Below are 22,572 nucleotides of genomic sequence, written 5' to 3'. Positions count from 1 at the left end.
AGACCCCCTGACTGGTAATGGAGGTCAATGACCTCGGAAATGAATGAACTGAACCAACCTTCCACTACTGGCAATCTGGCAAGACACATTTAATTAATACCTGCCTACCATAGGATGCTATGGACTGGATTTAGCACCAAAAGGAGAACTGAGGGGAGGCTCTGTGAATCAATCCAGACAACTGGTGGTGTGAAGTGAGATGGACATATCCACCCACACAGAGAGGAAGAGATCAAATTTAATGGATGTATAACTTAAGATAATTGTTCCAACAAATTCCAATCAGGTTTCTACCTCTAACTGTTGGACAAACTAGGTTGGGGTACTGTTCACATCCTACGAGCAGGAATGATTTCATCTCCACTGGTAATCTTACCTCCAAGCTATTCAATCTATACATCTCACCCCTGGATCACACTCTTCATTGAAAATCATCCCTATTACCTTACCAGAAATGTTTATCTCAAAAAACTGTAAATCAGGTCAGAAATTTGGGTGTTGTCTTAGACTTAAATTTCAATTTTAGCACTTGTGTCCAAGCAGGATCTCAAAAAATGAATCCATACATTCATGTTGATCAAGTTTAGACTAACGGTCTGTTCTCTTAAGCAGTTACAACTTGTTACAAATGCTATTGTCAGAGTTCTAAGAAGACATTCTCTGCATTGGCATTGATGGGGACAACAACACAGAGGTTGACTCATGTATCGGAACAGCACTGTACAGAGACTCCCAAACGCTATTGATATCTGAATTAATGGATATTTGGCTTTAGTTTTGGCATTAAAAAATATTGTTTTGGTCTGGCAGGGGTGTTGTAATACACCCCTGTTTTCACAGGTGATTTGTTAGTTGGTCCCTCCCGCCGCAGGAAATAATGGATTAATCCTGGAAGGCTGCTGATGTAGCACTTTTCTCCTTATGAAAGTAACACAGCAATTATTTGACCAATGAGAATTTGGTCGGACGAGAGCATATCGACCAACTAATCGACCAGGAGACTACAGCCCTAGTTACAGATAATTGAGTTTTAGAATTCCATTTTGTCTACAAATCAAAATTCTGTTTTTGACATGCTTTGTTAAGCCTTCAAATATGTTTAGGTCATCTGTAGAGGGTCTGCTGACTGTTCCTCTGCTCAACACAAAACACCAGGAAGCTACATATCAGTTTCAGCTGCATACTTGAAACACCTTCCCTGATGAGCTTAAACACTGTCCAGATGTGACAGTATCATAGTTAATCTAAACTAATCTACACTAGAGGTCTTTATGGGTCCAAAATTGTGCACCCAATCCAAAACAGGCCCGTGGAAAACCTGACCTGAGAGAGACCTGTTGCCCTGCAGATTCAGCTTAGCTTTTCTTTGTGCTATTGAATCTCTGGAGGTATTGTTAAATATGTAGGTGGTTGTCTGATTCAGCCTGGTAGTTCACATGAGATCTATATGAGCTGACTTTCTAGGAAGTTTTTTGGCAGAAAGTTGGAAATCAGCAGAGAGTACAGTTTGAGACCACCTTGAAACCAATGCCCGCTTCCCATTTCAACCGAAAAAAACGGGTGTTTTTAGCGAGACGGGACATTTGCAGCCATTTTTGTTTATTTTTTATTTTAATCCAATCCTTAACCACAGCATTGTCACATTATCAAACATCATTATTCAACTGATAATGGCCAACATTGAAACGTAGACATTCAACGTATCCTTGGTTTGCTGAAACATACAATGCCAACGTTTATTCTGGCAATTGGGTTGTCTGATCCCAAGTTGAATCTAAATGTAGGATTCCATTTTATGTTTGATACAGAACAGCCAAGAAGCCTCATTGATTTAAACACTGCTTTTCCTTTACTGCCTGTTCTTTTTAATTCAATCAATTACCAGCTGTAATCTATAGAGCAGAGAGCTGGGGCTGGGCTGGAGGGAGCCAAGTGTATCTCCTTAATGACCATATTCTGAGTTGACCGCCAGCACACTGCTAATTTGTGACTTGATTATTATCAAAGAGCACACCAAAGACAAAGACAATTGAAAAGGCTGGTGTTCAATTGCTCTGCTTCTGGTTTGTCAAAGCCTATGGGGACACATTATCAGTCAATGAAAATATAAGACAGACAGTGGAGGCACTGCTGAGCGGGTTCAGCAGGAAGAGTGAACAATTAGCTAAATAGCAGCAGAGCGGCCTGGCTGCAAACTTCCAGTGACAGAGGCAGTCAGGCCTGCTGCACCACACTGTCACAGTGATCAACTGAACAGGTGGGAAAGACTGTTAAGACCTCACTGTGCTTTAGTCTTCATTTTGGCACCTGATTTAGATTTAGTTTTATTCTTTGACAAAAATGTATGTTGGTTTCATTTACATTTCACTTTTAGTCTTGTTTTCATCAATTAAATTTAGTCTCATTTTTGTCATTTTTGTGCTACTGTAAAGCTATTGCCATCCTTGATGTTAAGACGGTTACAGGTGTTACCTTTATTCAAGAATTGGTTACATTAGATAACAGTAGCAGAGAAATAATGTCATTGAAATATTTTTGCTTATTAGTGAAAAAGGTTATGCAAGTTCCACTGATGCATGCAGATTGTTGAATAAGACCTGCATTAAGAAAGTAATTACTTTGCCAGTGCATCTTACATTATATTTTACATTACATATATATTACATTCGATCTGTAAAACTGTAAAACATGTTGTCATAGATTTTGTTTTAAAATTTTTAGTTTTAGTCCTGTTTTTGTTGTGGCAAAGGGTTGTCAGTGAATATTTTTTTTTCATAGTTTCCTCTGATAAAATGATTACCATGTTTTTAAGCGAAGTATTTGTTGGATCGTTTAATAGCATCTGAGACCACTTTCTGCCAGTGGAACTGGGTGGATGATCATGTCAACTAAGCTGTCAATTTTTCTTATTGTCAAAAAATCTCATGTGCAGAGTCAAACCAACAACGACGACTACTTATAAGTATTCTGTGTGTAGTCAGTGAGCCACATGGCTGCACTGGGTGACATGTTCTTTCATTGTGAAGAGTTTGTTCAAGATAGCTTGTTTAGAAATGGCTCCAATGACTAATGACAGTGATCACATTTTCAATCTCCAGAGAGTAGTTCTGTGTATGTCATGCGTGGGAATGCGGTTCCGTTTACAGAGCTTCATTAGCTTGTTGTGCTACATAACACAACCTCTTGACTTTGTACTGAAGTTCTTTGAGAAATTTACAATGTAGTAAAAAGTCAAGAGGTTGTGATATCTACACCTCTGAGTTCAACATAAGTCATCATCTTGACAAAAAACAGCAATTTTTATATAAAAATACTCAAAAAGGTTTTTTGACATAGATTTGGCATATAACAGAGTTTAATCAAATAACACAGACACACAGGAACTAGAAAATGTATGTTTATTTCACTGTGTCTGTTATCCTCATTTCAATTATCAGTTGTGTCAAAACTCGCATAAGACCTACTGTAGGGGTTGAGCCACATGTACTAACTAAAACTACAACTAAAGGCTGCCAATGTCCAATGTCCATGGATATATTCTTTTTGCTTTAACTATATAGAGCACATTTTAAAACAACAGGAGCTGACCAAAGTGCTTTACAGAAAAATGAAAAAATACAGTTAAATAATTACACAAAACAAAATAAATAGATAAGTGACTGTAATGGACAAAATTAACTTGTTTATCGTGCTATAAAAAGTAGGGGTGGGATTGCCTGTGAAATGTGTTTTAGGACATTTCTCAAGCTTCTATGGTCTGAGAACCCAAAATTCACAGAAACATGCTCCCAGTGATTACAGTGCCCTGCATTCCCCCCAGACACCTTGAGGAACACATTCTCAAATGTCCTCAAAACACAGGTAGACTGGATGTAGACTGGACGGGCAAACTACCCTGAACTTTCAGTGTGTCACTCTGAATAATTTCAGAACCACTGATCTAAAACACTTTATTTGTTGGTTAAAGTGAAAGTAAACCCAGCTGAAATGTTGGTAATAAATTTCTTTATTACAGACATACAAACAGTACAACTAAGGACAATAGGTCAAAATCAAGGGAGGAAGTGGGTCTGTAAACTGTGATAGATGTTTACCATAAGAATCTTACCGTTCACCAAGTCACCTAAATCTTTTTTGAATCATTTTTATAAATACTGAGTCTATTTTAAACATATATGTGACATTTTATTTACCAAAAGTTGGTTAGATTTTTCTAAATCCATCTTTTCTTACAGCCCAGCTTCCTCTCTGCCCTCCAGCAGGCTGTTGCCGAAGCTATTTACATAAAATGGGAGTAATGGCTACAGCTGGAGACGTAAGACAGTATATAATGGTCTATGAAGCGGAGTCTGATCCCGAATGGAGGGAAGAACCTGCTGTTGCACAGTTGAGACTTCAACAGGATGTTTCAGAATGGTAAGATTGTGTCTAAGTTTCCTCACAAAGTCAAAGTCATTTTTTTAAAAAGTAGCTGGAAGTCGCTAGCTTAGCTTTAGCACAGATATATTATGTTCCTTTAGCTGAGTAACAGAAAGAAACCATGTTTAAAACTTCATCCGAAGATTGAAGATGAAAAAGTAGAAAATTATGCGGCGTTCTGAGTCTCATTAAGCACACACACAACCACTTGGAGATAATGGTGGGAAGATCAACAATTCCTGGCATGAATTTCCATTCTCTGGAAGGCTGTAAAGACTTTTTAGCTGTTGAACAACCAGCAACACTTCCTTGCTTGTCATCTAGCTGAAATGCAAACTCCAACTATAGAACAGGGATGTGCGGAGAGCCTAGTATTTGTATTTGTATCTGTACCTGTGCGCTGGTATTCAACATGTTTTTTTTTTCTTCCTGAAAACAAATAATTTTTAAAATATTTGTATGAAACAAATATTTGTAAAAAAAAAACAAAAAAAACCTACTATTTGTGCTTTGCCAAATAATGTATTTGTATTCGGACACACCCCTACTATAGAAGTTACAGCGGTGCTGGGCTCATGTTGAAGCTTGCTACATATTTGATTTGACTTTCAGGTGTGACGTAGTTCAGCCTCTAGTTCTGCTCGCTCTTGAGCCACAAATTTCAAAATTTCAAATAACTTAAAAAGTGAGTAATTTTACAGCACAGGAGGCCCCACCATCGCCCTGATCCATCCCAAAGCTCATTTTTCTTGTTTTCCACCATACAGGCCCTTTAAAATTATTTTTATTTGTTATTATGGAGAGTACGTCTTGCAGGCTTGTATTATGTGTAAGAAAGAAAGAAAGAAGAAGTGGTGGCCAGTGGGAGTAGAGGGGAACACATTTCATGTACAACCTGAGGCCTGCTCCCTACAATTGACCCAGCACTACCTGTCACATCTTATAATGTCTGATCAATTACCCCTGCTACAGTCCCTGGCAGAGGGTGGCTTTAGTTGAGAGTGTAACGTGTGTGTGTGTGTGTGTCAGAGAGAGAGAGAGAGATGTGTGTAGTTATAAGCAGCATAGGCCACATCTGGCTGCCTGTCTCCCCTGGGTGCTGTCCTGTTGTCGCACATGAGGCCAGTGACCAGAATAGATTCCTCCCTCCCTTGTTTATTCTGCCTTGACTGTCAGGGTGGCCGCTCCCCAAACCCAATCACAAAGTGTGTTATTGAAGCAGAGCAGTCCCTGCAGGAGCAATTACATGGCCAGTCCCGTTTAATTTCATACAGTCAGGGCTGCCTCTGCTGCTACAGTGTGTGGCTGGAACACAGCAGCCAGAGGGCTTCCTGTTGGGAACACCGCTGCCTGCCAGGACTGGGGGAAAAGGTAATAGAAATAAGAAAATAATAATTTTAAACATTTCATATCTATAGACAAATCAAAAGTCTGTCTATTGAAATGTGATTGCTGTGTTTATTTTAAGTTATGTGTATTTCTTTAGCTCATCCCAACTATCCAGCAGTCCTTTTCCAAGCAGGAGACATAAAATATGTAACTTCCTGTTTACCAGAGGATTTTCAGTCACGGTGAATGTACTATATATAACAAACAATCACATTAAGATTATAAAGATGGAAATGTGCTTTGTTGACTTGGAGAAGGCTTACAACCATGAGTATGACCTCTTGTGCAGGGTGCTTTGGGATGTTTGGGGTCTTCCCCTCTATAACTTAAGTGAGAGCCATGTCTGTATTCTCACACAAAGTCAAACACATGCCTGGCATTTTTTTGGGTTGCACTGGGGTTGTGCCTTGTCACCTATTTTCTTTGTGATTTTCATTGACAGAATCTCAGGGCGCAGCTGAGGGCCGCAGAGTGTCTGGCATCTCTGCTTTTTGCAGATGATGCTCTGCTGCTTTGGTAGACCACGACTTTGGTTGGTTTTCCACACACTCTTAAGGCCAATTCATACTTTCCGTGTCCACGTGGTCACAAGGGTCCATGTTGGTCCGTGTGATGTAAATGTCGTCATCCACCTATGTCTGCGAGGGTCCGTGTAGCCCCTCTGCGGACGTCTGCGTGCAGCCCAAAATTTGTGACTGCATGGACTGTATGCATAGCAAGCACGTCAACTGTTAGAAAAGCAAACTTTAGGTTACTTACGTAACCCCATTTCTCTGAGCAACATGAGTGAAGAGAAGAGGAATGCCTGTTTCGTCTACTGTATGTATGTACTTTACTCCTATTCTCATTAAGCTGTCACTTTTCTTTTTTAATTTTTTTCTTGTTGTTCATCAACATACAGGAACTCCCCAGCTGCATTCAGACTGAAAACAGCCCCGTGTAAAACAATACATGGGGCTATGCTGATGTGAGCGTGTTGTTTGAAGTCCTGGTAAGACAATGATGTTCATGATAAATTATCTTAAAAATGAATGGCTTGATTCCCATGAACTTTTCTTAGAATCTATTGGATTAGAGGTTAAGACCCATACCTGATAAATGCCAACATACCTGGTTCAATTCCAGCTGAGGACCTCTCCCCTCTCTTTGTCACTGCATTTCGTGTTTTTATCTCTACTGTCACTATAAATTAAAAAGGCAAAATGCCAAAAAAATGTATCTTTAAAATAATCTAATAGGCAGATGACCATGCACTTCTCCTCGGGACCATCTGGAAGAGCCTCCTCCAGCTTCCAACCAGTCCTCCACTGCACCCAGCTGCCCACTCCTCCTGTGTCTGCCACTCCAAATTAATCCACTCCTGAATTAATTATCTTGAACCTTTTCATTGGACCCATTGAGTTTCTTTGATTTGATGTACTACATTAGTATTGGTACATACATTAGTATGCATTAGTAGCACCTGCATTACAATCTGATTGTTGGATTTTAAACCCCTTGTGTATTGAATTTCTGTTAACTTTTACTACTTTCTATTTCACACCCAGCTGTCTGCTAGCACCTGATGGCCAGAGATTCTGAATTAAGATATTAGATATGAGGATATTAGGTCCCGATCACAGCACCACCTTTTTTGTTGAAGCCTACAATTTTAAAAAATAGCAGCTTTGCTTCATCTTTCACTTGTCCTTCACCTAAATGTTATTTTGCTGTGAAGTAAACTCACTGATCTGTACCCTTTATTTTTTTAGATAGTTATTGATCCTGATAATTATATTGGTAAAGCTCCTGGTATCCAGCAACAGCAACCACTAGTTTGTCCTCCATGATTGTTGTCTCCACTCGTTGTTGTCACCACCACAGAAGGCCCACGTCTCAATTCATCCAATTGGACAATGTGAAAAAACACAAATGACGTTGGGCGCTTTTCTGCTCTGAGCTGAAGTTTTTTCAACTTGAGGCGCTCAGGTCGCTCCTCCTTCTCACCAACACACTGTGTATCCTTAAGGTCTAACAAACATGTTTTTCATAAAACATTAGCAAATCAGACTTGGTACTATAATATTAGTATAGATTTAGAATTATAAGTATTTGAAATTCTGCATTAGATCCGTGTTTACTAGTTTGCAGTCTTTTTCTCTTCTTCTTGTCTTTGTCTTTGCTTGAGTTTCTTGGTGCATTACTTGTTGGCAACACCAGATCCAGTCATCCCCCATACCACATCTCACCTTTGACGGCCAGGACATCTCCCTTTCCCCCTCAGTCACAAATCTGGGTGTCAGGTTTGACCCTCAGCTGACTTTTGATGACCATATAATACATCTGTGCAAAACCTCCTTCTGCCATCTCAAAAACATCTGCACTGCAATGCAGACTTTGTTGCTCTATAATAACATCACCTGATTTCCTCCTTTGTTCCTTTGCTATAATAGAGGGGCAGTCACTTGAAGTTTGGGGCACTTAAATTAATGAACAATCATGTCATTCATCTAGGGAGGACAGTTTCTAACAAAAAAATCATATAAAATATATTGTAAGACATGACAGAACCTTGTTTAGTGTTTTTAATATACAGTCCAGTCTTAATCCCATGAAACGGATTTGAGGTGAACAGTGAAAATGCAGTTGAAGTGCTGACTCTCAGCTTTCATTTGAAGATGATAATGTGCACATTAGACGAACGTAAATGTCGCTTTTTATATAATAAACCTAAAGTTAAAAGGGGTACGATTCCTACAACGTACAGTTTTTAAGAATTTGGGCCTTATTTTCCTTTCTGACCATCTGATTGCTCACATTTCTTGCCCTGTCTTCTTCTTGCCCTTTTTTTTGTGATGTCACTGTGTTGTGTTTTTTCCAAGCGAGGACAAAGGAAATGAGGAAATATGTTTTTAGAGAAATGAGACTCCCTTTACTGTATTCTGTATTTATACCCTGTACTGTCCTACTCAGATGCACATGAACCATTTCTACTGGCAGAATGCATTCATATTATTTATTAATTATTTGAGTCTGTATTTATTGATATTCTGATTGTGAATTCATTATTTAATCATGTAGAATATGATTAGAGTGTCTTTTGAACACTGGAAATTATTTATTTGGCTAAATGTTTCAGGGATAATTGAAATTATGTAACTCATATCAAATCCGACACTCATTAATTTCAGCCTCACATGTGACTGAATGGATATGATTACAAAATATGTCAAATATAAATGTGTTTAAGAAATGCATGAAGGTGCTCTCATGTATCCTCGCTTATGGCTCCTCAGAGATCCCTCCTCGCTCCTCACTCCTCAGAGCAGACATAAAAGACCTGGGATGTCCTTCAAAATGGACCAGAACAACTTCCGGGTAAAGCGAGGATTGAGGAGTGAGGAAATATCAAATAAGAGACTTGGGATGTACCCATGGTTTCATTTCACATTCAGTGTGCTGAAGTACAGAGCTCAAACTATAAAGAATACTCTTGTACTACAACTGCACAAATAGCTTTTACCTTAGAATGAGTCATATGTGCTGGTTTATGATGTGAGGCTGTCTTAGAAGAACTGTGAAAGACTTTAAAGGAGTACAGAGGACACCACTAAGTTAGGATAATACATTATTCTGTTGTTTAAAAATTCTCACAGATAAAGAAACACACATATGTCTGTAGTCCCAACAAGCTTGTACTGTCTACAAGCTACATCATCTTCATCTCATTTGTTCCGTTAAGTGTTCAATTATATTTCCTGTAAATTTTATTTCACGACATGAAGGTCTGAGGTTGTTTTTGAAAGCCTTGACCACACTGGGGAAAAAGGAATCCTCCATTTATTTATTGTTGTCTAAATATATAAAAATGTTTTAAAAAATGAATGGAATATGCCAAAATATCCAACATGTGTCAGCTTGAATTGTGTTGCTAAACCACAGCATGACATGCCTATCTACCCAAAAGAGAAATAATAAAAAAACTCCCACTCCCAAAATGTTTCTCTACATGGTGAATAGCACACTAGCTCACCAGGTTATATCATAAATTCAACATACCTGCATTGAACTGCAAAGACAACAGTGATAATTTATGCACTGGACCACCGGTGGGACCAAAATAACACCACCCCACGTAAACACCAGATAGAAAGCTACAGTATGAATCATAACAGGTTTGTACCTCATTGAAAGTCTCAGCATGTTCTTAATAGACCACGGCAAACAGAGGCCAAAACCACCCAAGTAATTGGAAACCAGAAGCAGAAGGATGATCGATCGGACTGAGACAGCTGGAGCAGGCTTTATAAGCGGCGCTGATCGCTCATACTTTCCAGATGATCAGCACAGACATGCTGGGGTTGATTATAGAATAGACAGGTGCTAAATGGAGCTTTGTGTGTGTGAAAATGATCTGGATTAAAGATTTATGAGGATCTTGGAGATTCCAAACTGCTGCTTTTAAACAGAAGCACGGAAATCACTTCCAATAAGAGTCAGAACAGACAGACAAGTAACTAACGACATGGTCCATTTCAGTCCAGATTGCATCCTTTTGTATACTTGTTTCCACATATAAAAGTCAAAAAAACTATCAACAGTACAACAGAGCATTTGCAGAACTTTTTAAGAAAGATGTTTCTCACATTGTTGTCTTTTATGAGATAGCAGAGAAAGAAAAGTATCTCATAATCCATTAGGAGCAAGTATCTACAGTAACTGTAAAAGAAAATTGCCTTTTAAGCAGTGAGCAACAAATGTTTCTCTTTATGGCGACAAAGCATTATAGTCATTATATTTAAACGTGACTAAGTCTTCAGCCATGCTAGCAGCCCTGTGAGGCTGTACTTACAGTTTGCACAGCACTGATTTGAACTAAATGCTAATGTGTTGAAGGAAACTGTTATTACATTATTTTTGTAATCAATACATGACCTCATGGGAAATCAATAAAACAAATTACCTATAGTCAGACAGCAAGTTGTTCATGTAATCATATTGTGCAGAGTGGTCATCTCAACCTTCAGATTCCTGTCAGCGGCTAAAGCAGCTAGCAGCTAAAAGCAGCTAAAATGTATGCACTTAAAAGAGCGTGTATGCCAGCCAAAGATGAAGTTGCAATCCTGGGATCCTGTGACATGTGGAAATGCGGTGGCTGATTCTACAGCTAAACAATCTGCCATTTCCTCTTCCTCTATGGTACATCAATGTACCGCCTCACAACCCGCAAATCCAATTTGTGAACATTTGGTTGTGTCTGTCCTTGGCAATGGTTTGGACACAAAATAACAAAAAGTTGCACAGAAGAAATATAGACAAATGAATAACACTATAATAAGTCTCCACATATGGTAGTTGATAGTTTATTAAAGGAACAAAACTTTAACTTCTTCCAATGATTACTTTGTTTCTCTTCTCTCTCTTTCTCTTTCTCCATTTTAGTTGTTTTTGGAAGGATTAGGATTATCAAATGGAATAATTAACTGAAAGGTAATTAACCGAAAATGTTAATTAACTGAAAGTTTTAAATTTCTGTCTTTAATTTCTTCTAAAAACCCAACATAAATGAGATTTATCTATCCAATTTGCATTCCTTTTGTTCATTTCATTAAACGTGCAGTTTAAAATCGTTCTTCCTGTTTTATTTTGGTAGACTTCTCAATGACAGTTCGGTAAACCAGGAGAGAGGATAATGCAGGGAAGTATGACCAAAACGAGGGAATAAAATTTGCAGGGAATAAACAGTGACAGCCTTTGTGGCAAAGATAACTCAGAGTCTTGTAACAGTGCTAGGATTTCAGTGTGCTATAAAAAAGACATCGCCCAAAACAATGACGACAACAGGTCTAAAATTTGCAATTGGCAATTTTAAAATTTTAAACTGATTGTGAAGAGATACTTGTCTCATTCCTCTTTGTAAGAGTGGTATTGCAAAATTGCCACAATAGTCTGGGTTAATAAGTCATACTGTCCTTCATCCATCTTCTACACAAGTTGAATCTGCGCGCAGCTGGTGAGGGTTCAAAATCGCCCAAGATCCATAGGTCTACCTCCCTCGAGGACAGCTCGTAACGGACTCCTGGGGTGAGAAGAGACTACTTGTGAGATTGTGGGGGGGATGGTGTTATACAGCATTTCCATCAGAAGAGGGTACAATATTGAAGAACACGAAAGATACCGTAGGGTAAAGATAAATATAAAGAAAGAATAAATAAATAAATTGATGAATGAATAATGGCAATGACTATCATGTCTGGGAGACTGAAGATACTCAGAGTGACTGCAGAATAACAACATGGGAAGAGGTCATAGTGAACCTTTGACTGACAAGTCTGATATAATGAGATGTACAAATTGCATCCTCATGAAGTACTAATGGGGAGTACCTTTGAACACTCCACAAAACCACTCTGCTTTTGACTGATGAATACGTGACTGAGCATGTTGACTAATGGAACTAATACTAACAGAAAGAGGTCAAATAGGCTCCCAAAATGGGGTGGTGATGTTGTATTAATCAAATCTCCCTCAGTCTCCTCTTCTAGGCAGAAAGACCATTCCAGGTGCTGCTGACAACAGTATCAGTATCAGCAGTAAAGGGCAGGGAGAAAGCAACCCTGGTCAATGTCAGTCACTGCTGGCAGAGGCTAGAGCCAGAAGAGAGATTTCCACACACCACAACAGACCGGAGCTGAGAAGTTACACCCAGCCAAGCCCAAGCCTGGGTAAACTCCACCATCCCCAAATTGAATTGTGCCAAATTCTGAGAAAGAAAACATTGTGTGGAAGGAGGGCTGCTGTTGCACTAGCTCACAGCCACGGGTGATGAAACTTCCATCAGCGCTGCTGCAGACTGTTTACCAGTGGGGCATGAGACTTGTGACAGATAAGTTTCTGTGCCCATTCGCAGGAGAGTTTCGTTTCAGATCTGCAGTGTAAGTGGAAGACTGAGGGGTCAATACACATTGAAAGTTCTTATCTGTCACACATAAAACCAAGTTATCAAGACGGAAGAGGGGTCACAGTAATTAGCCACACATTTGAATACAATGGTTCAGCAAGCATAGACGTGTGTCTCCATAGGTGTGTGACCATATTGCATGTTACAGCAAATAACCCAGAACAAACCATTCAAAGTAGAAAGTGGGAAATAATTTAGGTCAAGGTGGAGTATATTACTGTCTTGACCAATCCCCTGTGATTGTTACAGAATTATCCAATAGGGCAGCAGAGCTGGGAGACTAGCTACACCAGACAACTACACTCTGTACTTGAGAGAAAACTAGTTTGACACTTGGGTGAGTGTGGGTTGTAGCCCTGAAATCACTTTATGTGTGCTCTTTTTAATCACCAGGCTGATAGTAACACCACTGTTGTGGTTATATATGCACCTGAAGAGTAGCACTACTGCTATTTGAGCCACTCAGCAGATTGGTAAGCATTGTTGATAATAATGGATAATGAAATCGGACTTGATGAATGATGACCTCTGAGGATCTGAAGATTGGGTTCCACCGGGTAACATCTTTAATGAAAGTGTTTAAAAACCATGACATGTTGAAAAAAACCCTGATAAGTGTATCCTTACCTTTTTGAACTAAGAGGCCACCCAATTTTACTGTTATCAGCCTATTAAATAGGCGTTATCAGCACACATCAGTCCCAAATATATGGGCTAGTAGGGGCCTACCAACCTACTAGTAGGTTCAGGAGGCTGTTATCACCCGTTTATTTCAGTGAGCCAATGTTAGTTGAGCCCAGTAGGCACAGAAGGCCTGGTATCAAGCATGTGCTTTGAAGTCCATTATCAACTTTTCTTCAATATTTTATTGTCTGTGAATGACTCATCACAGATCTTGTCGGTTTTTTAAATGTTTACGGAAACATATACTTATGTTCTGTAAAAATATGTTTATGTTCTGTAAATGGAAAGTTTTTAAAAAATAAGTAAAAAAAAGAAAAAGAAACATTCACAGTCATCTGGGTGCAGACGCTTTCTCTTTGTCTCTCTCACTCCCCATCAATCCCAAATTAAACAGATAATAGAATATATAACCTTTTAATATTAATGTTTTAAGTGATTTCTTTTTATCTGAACAAAAGGCTGTCAGATCATTTTGACTTGACTGTCACATATTAATTTACTTTGGTTGCTAAGCAACTGGTAAGTGACGCATATACCTGTGCGCAGCACGTGAAAAGAATGGGAAGCCAAATATTTTTCCCAGGATGGCGAAGTCATGACCCGCCCTATTCTGCCTCTGATTGGCTAGTACTTGTTGCCTTCGTTGGTTGGGTTGGTTAGGTTTAGGTGAAGTGAAATTGGTTAAGGGTTAGGGTAAGAATATCAGGGTAAGCCAACAACAGGAAGGACCATCAGTCATGGATGACAGCAGGTGAGTAACACAGTGCTAGCTGTCAGTTACTTAAAAAAACAAAATGTTAACAACAAAACAAAAGCAGCAGTTGCAAACTTTGGATAAATATTATTTCTCTTATTTTTGATAGATATTAGAAAGGTGTTTCTGTATCTTTCCTTCCCATGGCTAATAACTTTACCAAGTAAGTTGAAGTAACGTTAGCTAAAGTTAATACCTAATGCTTGCTAAGTGCTACTAAGTAATATGCCATTGCATAGTCTTGTCTGCCTAACCAAAAAAAGATCTACCTTAGCCAGCGATTCACCATACCTTACTATTCCTGATTTTGAACTCCAGAATAATGCACTACTGTAATGCAGTAATGAGACCATGTGACTACAATTAATGTTCTGTTTCTTATTTAAATAGGTGAATATGGCAAAAACAAAAAAAATCAGACCTTACGTTACTGTAAAAAAAATTCCAGTGAGAGGAAGGACAACAGTGGCCCGAAACTATTTAAGAGGAGGGATCCCCTTGACCAAGACGCCAACAGAGATAAGCTGCTGCTCGTTTTCACAAGCAGCCAATAGTGACTTCCGCCAAGAAAAAGAACCCTTCATTAACACCAGTAAAAAGAAGAATGACACCGAGGAGGTATGGCAAAGCACAAGGGAAATACTCTTCAGTGTGAGTGCTGAGCTCCTTTGTCCTCCAGACGACACAGCCTGTACAGTTTGCAGTATTTCCCTCACTGATGATAAAAGAGATCTGGTGATGCAGCGACTGCGGAAGTGAAACATACTTATGTTCTGTCTGTGTCCAAGCACTGCTGTGGTGCATGCTCTAGAAAAATGAGAGGTTTGTATCACTCATTATTTTCTCCTTTAGGTGATGATGATGATGACTGTCAACCTGTCTCATGATGTCGGTACGAATCACCATTGTATGGTTGGTTTTTCTGGGAAAGTGTCTACAATGTATATAAATATAATATAAACTTTAGGAGGTTTCTGTTCTGTTTTTATATGATGTGACTGTATGAGCCCCTTTTTGTTATATGTATATATATAAATCTATTGTATTGTTTTTGTTTACTCATCCAACCACCAATGAACAGTTCACACATAGCGATCAAGTGCCGATTTGTGAGCGCAGAGCCAACACCAATTTGCCTCCAATCTGGGGGCTTTTGTAGGCAATCTCCAAAAACTATTGTTGAGTGGAAAATCAGGGCTATAAGCATGTAGTGTGAACTCTGCAGAGAATGTGTGATGTAGTGATTTTGATCATGGAAAAACTGGGCATTTGGATTGATAACATGCGTCACTAGAGTTCCTAAACACCAGCCCCTCAGTGGCTTTTTTGTGTAGTAAATAGTCAATATAGTGATATTTTTTAATCTGACACTTTAAAGTTGAACTTTGTGATAATAAGTCAAACCTGTCTGAGCTTAACATATATAATGTTTCCTCTATGAAAGTTTTGCCAAAGAAGTTGTCTTTATCTTTAAGAATTGAATTTCATCAGAGAATTCCAGTGGGCTTCAGATGGAATTGGTCAAGGAAGGATGGCCACCGATGTGAAACGTCCTACGTCAAACAAAAGTATTTGACTATCAAGGTCATTGACATTTGTATGTACATTGTAGATATACATCTCACAAAACAGTCACACCCACTCTGCACAAGGAGGAAAATTATGAAAAACAAAAATGTACAACAACACCTAACAGCTTTTCTATCTCTGTCATGAATTCTAGGAAGGCCTCATGATGTTTGGATCCAATTTTGCAAGTGTGAAATGGAAATTGCAACATTACTACGTTACAACCTTTGGCCAGCAACAGTTAAGCAACCCCAAAGTGCCATTTCTATCAAGCTCATGGACACGATCTGCCAGTTGCAGCTTGAATGTGGTGCATCACCGAAGGCTTTGTGTGCATCATTTCAGCATTCCTCTGTCTTCCAAGGTTTGCTTATAGTAGCCTCTTTCCATATGATTCCTCTTCTACTTTCACCTTTACAAGTTTCCAATTTGAAATACACATTTTAATGACAGTTCTGTTGTGAATATGATTGTTTGCCTTACAGTGCCAACAACCTCTATGACATTCTCATCAATGAGTGCTATGAGGAATACAGATACAGGTTATCTACAGTGCGTGTGCCTGAGAGAACTGATGGGACACACTGTCCTCTTTGTCCACAGGTATGACATATTCATTTTATGCATTAAATTAAGGATGTTGTTTTTAATGCAGTACTTGTGTGTTAATTAATGAGCTACTTATCAATAACAAATGAAACAAAACAACAAATACAACTAAACAAACAGAGATATCTTAAATATCAGCAATGGGTCTATTATGTCATGGTCTGGATTATAAATATTCCACGACACAGCATTCATCATTAGCCAAAAACCATTAATGAAAAGCTTTGATGCAACTGTTCAGTTATCAGGCATACAGTATCTTACTGTAGCTGAAATGGATTTATTTTACTGACTTCAGTGTATTTGAAGTAAGTGTGGTGCTGCTGAGTTATGTAGAATATCAGCAATCTTGAATAAGATATTCAGTAAGACATATGAAATAACTCAAATCAGGATCAAGCTCTAAAAATCAATATTATTGGAACATCCCCTGTAATGTTAAATTTGAAACTTGTCACAAATGGATACCTAGTGCCATACAATTTAATTATCACTGTCACTTATTGTAAGATGGAGGAAGTCTGGTTCTTGCTGCGGACGGACTGTTTGGACTTCCGAGGAAGAAGTCATCTGGGAGTAGTTTTGAAGGACCGAAGCACTTCAACGGCTTCTTTTCCCTACAAGATGATGTTGATGCTTTCATTAGAGAACAGCAACATTCACCTGAGGAGGTAAAGTATGACTATATTTAATACTTTTCTCTCTTTCACTATGATGTGAAAATCCAAGAAGTGTTAATGCACTATGGATTTATTCCCAGTTGTGTATATACATTTTACTTGAAACACTATTAAAGTTAATTTCAGGTGAAATAGTGTAAGTTGGACAGGCTTGAGCAATTATGCCTTCATGCGTTCCTTTTCACATGTATGGAAGTTTTTTGCAACATTGAACAACCAGAAAATTAAATGATAATGCAGAAATGTTTGTCATTAAACAGTGTCATACCTATTTTGAATATCATACCTAATGTGATGATACAGTTTTGGAATGATGTTCTTTGGGTGTTTCCATGCCCCTCTGTGTTCAGCAAGTTCAGATTTTACACAAACACATCCACTTTATAAGAAGTTAAACTTTGTGAGAGAGTAATGCATGTTCAGAATTGTGGCTCAAAACATGTACATTCCAGCTTTTACAGGGTTGTACCAGCTTTCAAGCAGAAAGCAGAAGTGCCCTCAGGTGAAAGGTCAAAAACTCCAAATTGAGTGAAACTGGAGTTGGAATATCCTGTAAGCATGAACATCCACAGCGCTTTCTGAGTTTGAAGAGAGGCGAGAGGTAAATCTAAAGCTTGCATTGGCAGGTGAAAATGGGTTACAGTGTCCTGTTTCAGTTAAAAATGTTTGTATTTTCTTCTAGCCTTTCAAATGCTGTCTACCTGCTCAAGGAATTGCAAGAAGATCTGGGAAAAAAACAAAAAACTTGTCTTCATGTACAACATTGCATGCAAATTAAAACCTCATTTGCAGGTAATTTTTCTGTATGTTAGCTTGATGTTTGCTTTGTAATATCTAAAAATTATTCCAGAGAAACGAAATGACTACTTACTTGTCTTCTTTTGAGTGTCTGCATACAATTTTTGTGAACTCTTTTTTAGTCAAATAATGTACAATACATTTGGGGTATTGCTTTGTTCCATTAACTGTGGAAGCGTTGGTAAAACTATATTTTATCATTAATGCAGTATTCTTATTTCTGTTTTTCTTACAGAAGTTTTACTCAGATCTTCTGACTAAAACAACATATGCTGTACCTGCATTCAATGCTTATGGGCACAATGTTGTTTGTCAGGTTATCATCATTTTGTTTTGACACTGTTATTAACTCTATTGCAATTTGTCACAGACAGTATAAAAAATAGAATAAATATTTCCTTTTGATTTTGTTTCAATGTTTTGTAGATTTCCTACAGTTGTAGGAATGTTCAGGGTACAGGCCTTGCTGATGGGGAACAGTTGGAACGACTCTGGTAAAATTGTAAAATTTAGTAAAATTGTTTCAATTTTACATTTCGGCATCATGTTGGAAAAGATTCTGTTGCACTTTTCTGTAAAAGTCATGCCAGCAAGGACAAGGTCAGACTCAATAACACTTGGTTACAACAGCACATGGTGAAAGAGAGAAAGATCACTTCTTCAGCCTAATTTCGAGTCCAACTCGAGTCCTGATTTTCGGGACTCGTGACTTGACTTAGACTTGAGCACTGATGACTCGGACTCGAGCATTGACTGCATTCGGACGCGGGAGTTGAAGACGAGGACTTAAACTTGTTAATTGATAAAGTAATATATATCCGATTTTTGGCCGGTCAGATTTTCACATAGCCACACTGTGGCTCACGTCACACACACAGCAGCAGCTGTGGCACAGACATTGTAGCCACACACACAACATGCATGTCGCGCACACAGCGCACAGAAAGCCACAGCCAGCCACACACACACACACACACACACACACATACACACAGACAGATGCACACACGTCATTGGTATAGAAGTTCTTTAGCGTGAATGAAGAAGACAGAAAGCTCGTGAATTGTAATACCTTTGAGTCCAAAAAGAAAAAAAAAATAAGTGATTCTTATAAAGAAAATCTGAACCACCAAAAGTCAGAATCAGTAGGTCAGCCAAAAAATTGGAAATCAGAATCGGCCAAGAAAAAAAATGCACCTAATACGCTGGTTTCAAGCTGCCGTTATAAACCAAAAAGACCCCCCCCCCATTCTTATTTTATTTCTATGGTGTTTTATTAAGACAAATTTTCTTCTGTTTTGATTTAGTGAATTAAGAAAATATCTTAATATCTCTATCTAAGTAGATGTGTATGGATTGATGTTAACATGTCTAAGGCTTAGATACTTGAGATTCACTATATTAAACTACACTACACAAATTTCATCACATTATTACACTACATTCATCACATTATTACATTCATCACATTAGTTCTACATTACATTATTAATTCTTAATTGTTATATAATCTATCCCTATTAATCATTGTATACTTAAAATTCACATGACAGTGTTTCCCCTATAATAATACAGGTTTGGCGGGCCGCCAGGGCAAAAAATATTCTTTTAAATGCCAAAAATAACGCCAAATATCCATTCATTCAGAAAGCAATAGTGTTTGAGAGCCTCTGAGCAGCGCTGTTTCGAAACCATAGACTGTCTAAAAATATGGACGTAGTTACTGTGACGTCACTCGTTGGTTTCTGAAGAGCAGTTTTGAATCACAAAGTGAGCCGCTTTGGCCATCGCCATCTTGGCAGTTTGTGACGCTGCCTAACTTCCAGCCAATCAAAAATGGGCAAAAAGGCAGGCCAAATGGCCAAAACAAGCCACCTAGTGGCTGGCGGACCTGTCACTCAAAGCAGCCATGTCCTTCATTATGCATAACTTTACAGCTCAATAAAATTTAAACGAGTGAGTTATAAAAAAAATTCACCCCCCGTACAGTTGTCATGACAGGGGAAATTATATATAGAGACCAAAACCATATTTTGTACCAGGCATTTTAACAGGTTGGTCTATGGGGATTGACTCACTTTTGGAGCCAGCCTCAAGTGGCCATTAGAGGAACTGCAGTTTTTGGCACTTCCGCATTGGCTTCATTTTACAGCCCCAGAGGTTGCTGCTTGTTCGAAACATGAGTCAACATCTGTGTCGTTGCCTGGGAAACTGCAGGTAGCGTAACTCCTTTTAAGGAATAGGGCAGCTCGTAAGCGAGTGAGTGGTTAAGTGAGAGAGCGAGCGTCAGAAAAGTGACGGTGAATGTGAGCAGAGCAGAGGAAAAAGTTAGCAGTAAGGCCGTATTCAGACCAAATCAGGTGGTCCTGCATTCAGCCGCAGGGTTGAGCAGAGGTGTGTGCGGATCTGGGCGTGTTTATTTGTCCTCCGGAACGTAACCGCTGTGAAACAATAAGAAAATAACGTTTTTTGATCTGATTCACCGACATTCTCGCTACCAGCGCTCCCTCTCTTCATTCACTCTCTAGCTCACTCGATCACTGCTGCTCTCTCTCTCTCTCTCTCTCTCTCTCTCACTCGCTGGTGCTCTCTCTCTCTTCCTCTCGTCTTTTTTACAGTACAGACTACAGTGTGTCAGTTAATAAATGCTGCAGCTTGGGGGTTAGCTCCGAAGTTAGCAATAATGGGTTAGCCTAACCTGACGACGCTAAACAGAGAAATAGAGAACGAAGAAATGTGCCGCTGCAGGAATACTTATCTGGATGGGGCGAGAGGTTTAACTAGGCATGCAGACTACCCCCCCTTAGGCTTGATGTGGCACTTTGATACGTAACTATTGTCTCCTTGATTGATCAAGTTTGTGTTTGTCGATAAATCTCTTTGCTTGAGACATCCATATCTCCTGGAGTTTCTGCATTAGTCACCTTGAGAATTCACCATGGACTGTCATTAGTTTTGTAGATAATCGGTCATTACAATTTATGTTGTGGGAACCATGGAGATATGCACCAAATTTCATGAAAATCCATCCAACAGTTGACAAAATATTTCAGTCTGAACTAAGGTGGTGGACTGATAAATACATTTTTCTTGCTATGACAACTAGAATTTCTGGTTATAACAAGAGGTCTTCAAGGTTTTCTTTTCACACTGAATGAAACATCTCAATGCCATGCCCTCTCCACTACAGCCTACTCCACAAATGTGACTGATCAAGTCTTGCTTGTTCAGGTTTGACACACAAAATGAAATTGGGTAGCATCTTGCAGATTTATGCATGCCCAGTTACCAGAGCTAAAGTTATAAAGTAAAATTTTATTAATACTGATGGAAATTATGGACACAACTATAAAGGTAAGACTGTATTTTACTTCATTGTTCTATTTCCATTTCTGTGTTTCCATTCTTTGATTTACACACCCTGTCATCACTACTCATCAGTTTTCACTCTAATCTGACTGCATTACGGTGTCAACTATAGTACTCCTGTAACACCGTTCACTGAATCAATCAAACAGCCCCCAGTCTTCCACACTATCTTCATTAAAATGAATGAAGGGGACGCAGTCTATTGGGTCTTCTTATTGCGTTTTGATTAAAATGCTGTTAGAGCGTGCTTGCAGTGCTGCAGGGGTCTGCAGTGTAAATTGTCAGAGTGAAGATGAAGGGGTAGGGGTGGGGTGCAGTGCAGGGAAGCCCTCATCAGGGAATGTCAGCAGCTCTGGAAATGAGATCTGAAGAGGTCCTCGAGTCAGAACAGGGGATGAAACGACGCCTGTCAAACCAAGAGGTGCAGAGCCTCAACAAGAATCGGCAGCCTTCATTTGCATCTGACATTTTTAGGAATCCCATTTGTTGGTAAATTTCATCCCACGCTGATGAAAATGAATGTTTTAAGTTTATCAATGACTAAAAATTCTTCTTCGTGAAGGTAGAAAAAAATGAACCCACTTTACCCAACGAAGTTTGCTTAAATGTTCTTTATCTTAGTTGCATCAACAAAGGTGATGTAAACTCACCGTGTGTAGAATTTGTATGTGATTTCACTGTCTCCTGGTAAAAACTGGTCGGCAATGTTCACATTCTACACATACAATCTACCCTATTCTACTCAAGAATAAGGTTAATCATACTTTAGTTTAACTTGGCTTAAAATTATTTTTAAAAAAAAACAAAACAAAACAAGTTTAAATGTAGAATTAGAATGCACATTTTTACATTTATATACCAGTGCAATTAATTTAGTAAGTTAAAAAAACATAAACCAGTGTGATGGCCCTACAGTGCATGACACTAGATGTGCAATAAGATAATAATAATAAAGTAAATAATAGAGATAAAGTTCTGTCTCGACCTAAAAATAGTAGTTTGGCGAAAAAAAAGGTCCACTACTAGCTTTTTCCAGAGCTACTAACTACATATGAGCAACTGTTACTGAGTTTTCTTAATTATCATAGAAGATAATGAATACATTTTTGTCATGTTTGTTTTTAAACTGTTCAACCTCTTCTGAAAACCCACTCAAGTAGAAAATGAAGAACCCAGCCTAGATATTATGATTCCACACTTCACAGTTTGCATCCAGTGTGAATGTTCAGTGCCATTGCAGGAAGAACACAGGTGTGTCCTTTATAGCAAGGCTGAACATAATTGCTTTGGAGGTTGGGGCACATGAACTGCATTCCACTTTCATAGGGGAGACCAGAATTAGTTTCTTTTTACAGACCTGA

At 38.7% G+C, this 22,572-nt stretch overlaps 1 long non-coding RNA gene across 17 annotated transcripts; it reads left to right on the top strand.

The window, feature by feature from the left end:
• The first annotated feature begins 9,836 nt into the window (after window positions 1-9,836).
• Window positions 9,837-18,369, top strand: LOC121890374. Of its 17 annotated transcripts, XR_006093752.1 has the most exons (10): window positions 9,837-9,962; window positions 11,230-11,277; window positions 11,441-15,078; window positions 15,662-15,770; window positions 15,910-16,119; window positions 16,241-16,358; window positions 16,875-17,035; window positions 17,497-17,645; window positions 17,727-17,836; window positions 18,078-18,369. It is a non-coding gene; the product is annotated as an uncharacterized LOC121890374 (long non-coding RNA). The 17 variants fall into 17 exon arrangements; XR_006093750.1 differs by having other exon boundaries at window positions 11,230-15,078; XR_006093751.1 differs by lacking the exon at window positions 9,837-9,962 and having other exon boundaries at window positions 10,966-11,277.
• The last annotated feature ends 4,203 nt before the right edge of the window (window positions 18,370-22,572 follow it).

The sequence above is a fragment of the Thunnus maccoyii genome, chromosome 23 (assembly GCF_910596095.1).
Source record: "Thunnus maccoyii chromosome 23, fThuMac1.1, whole genome shotgun sequence".
NCBI lineage: Eukaryota > Metazoa > Chordata > Actinopteri > Scombriformes > Scombridae > Thunnus > Thunnus maccoyii.
This window is presented reverse-complemented; position numbering and strand designations above follow the sequence as displayed.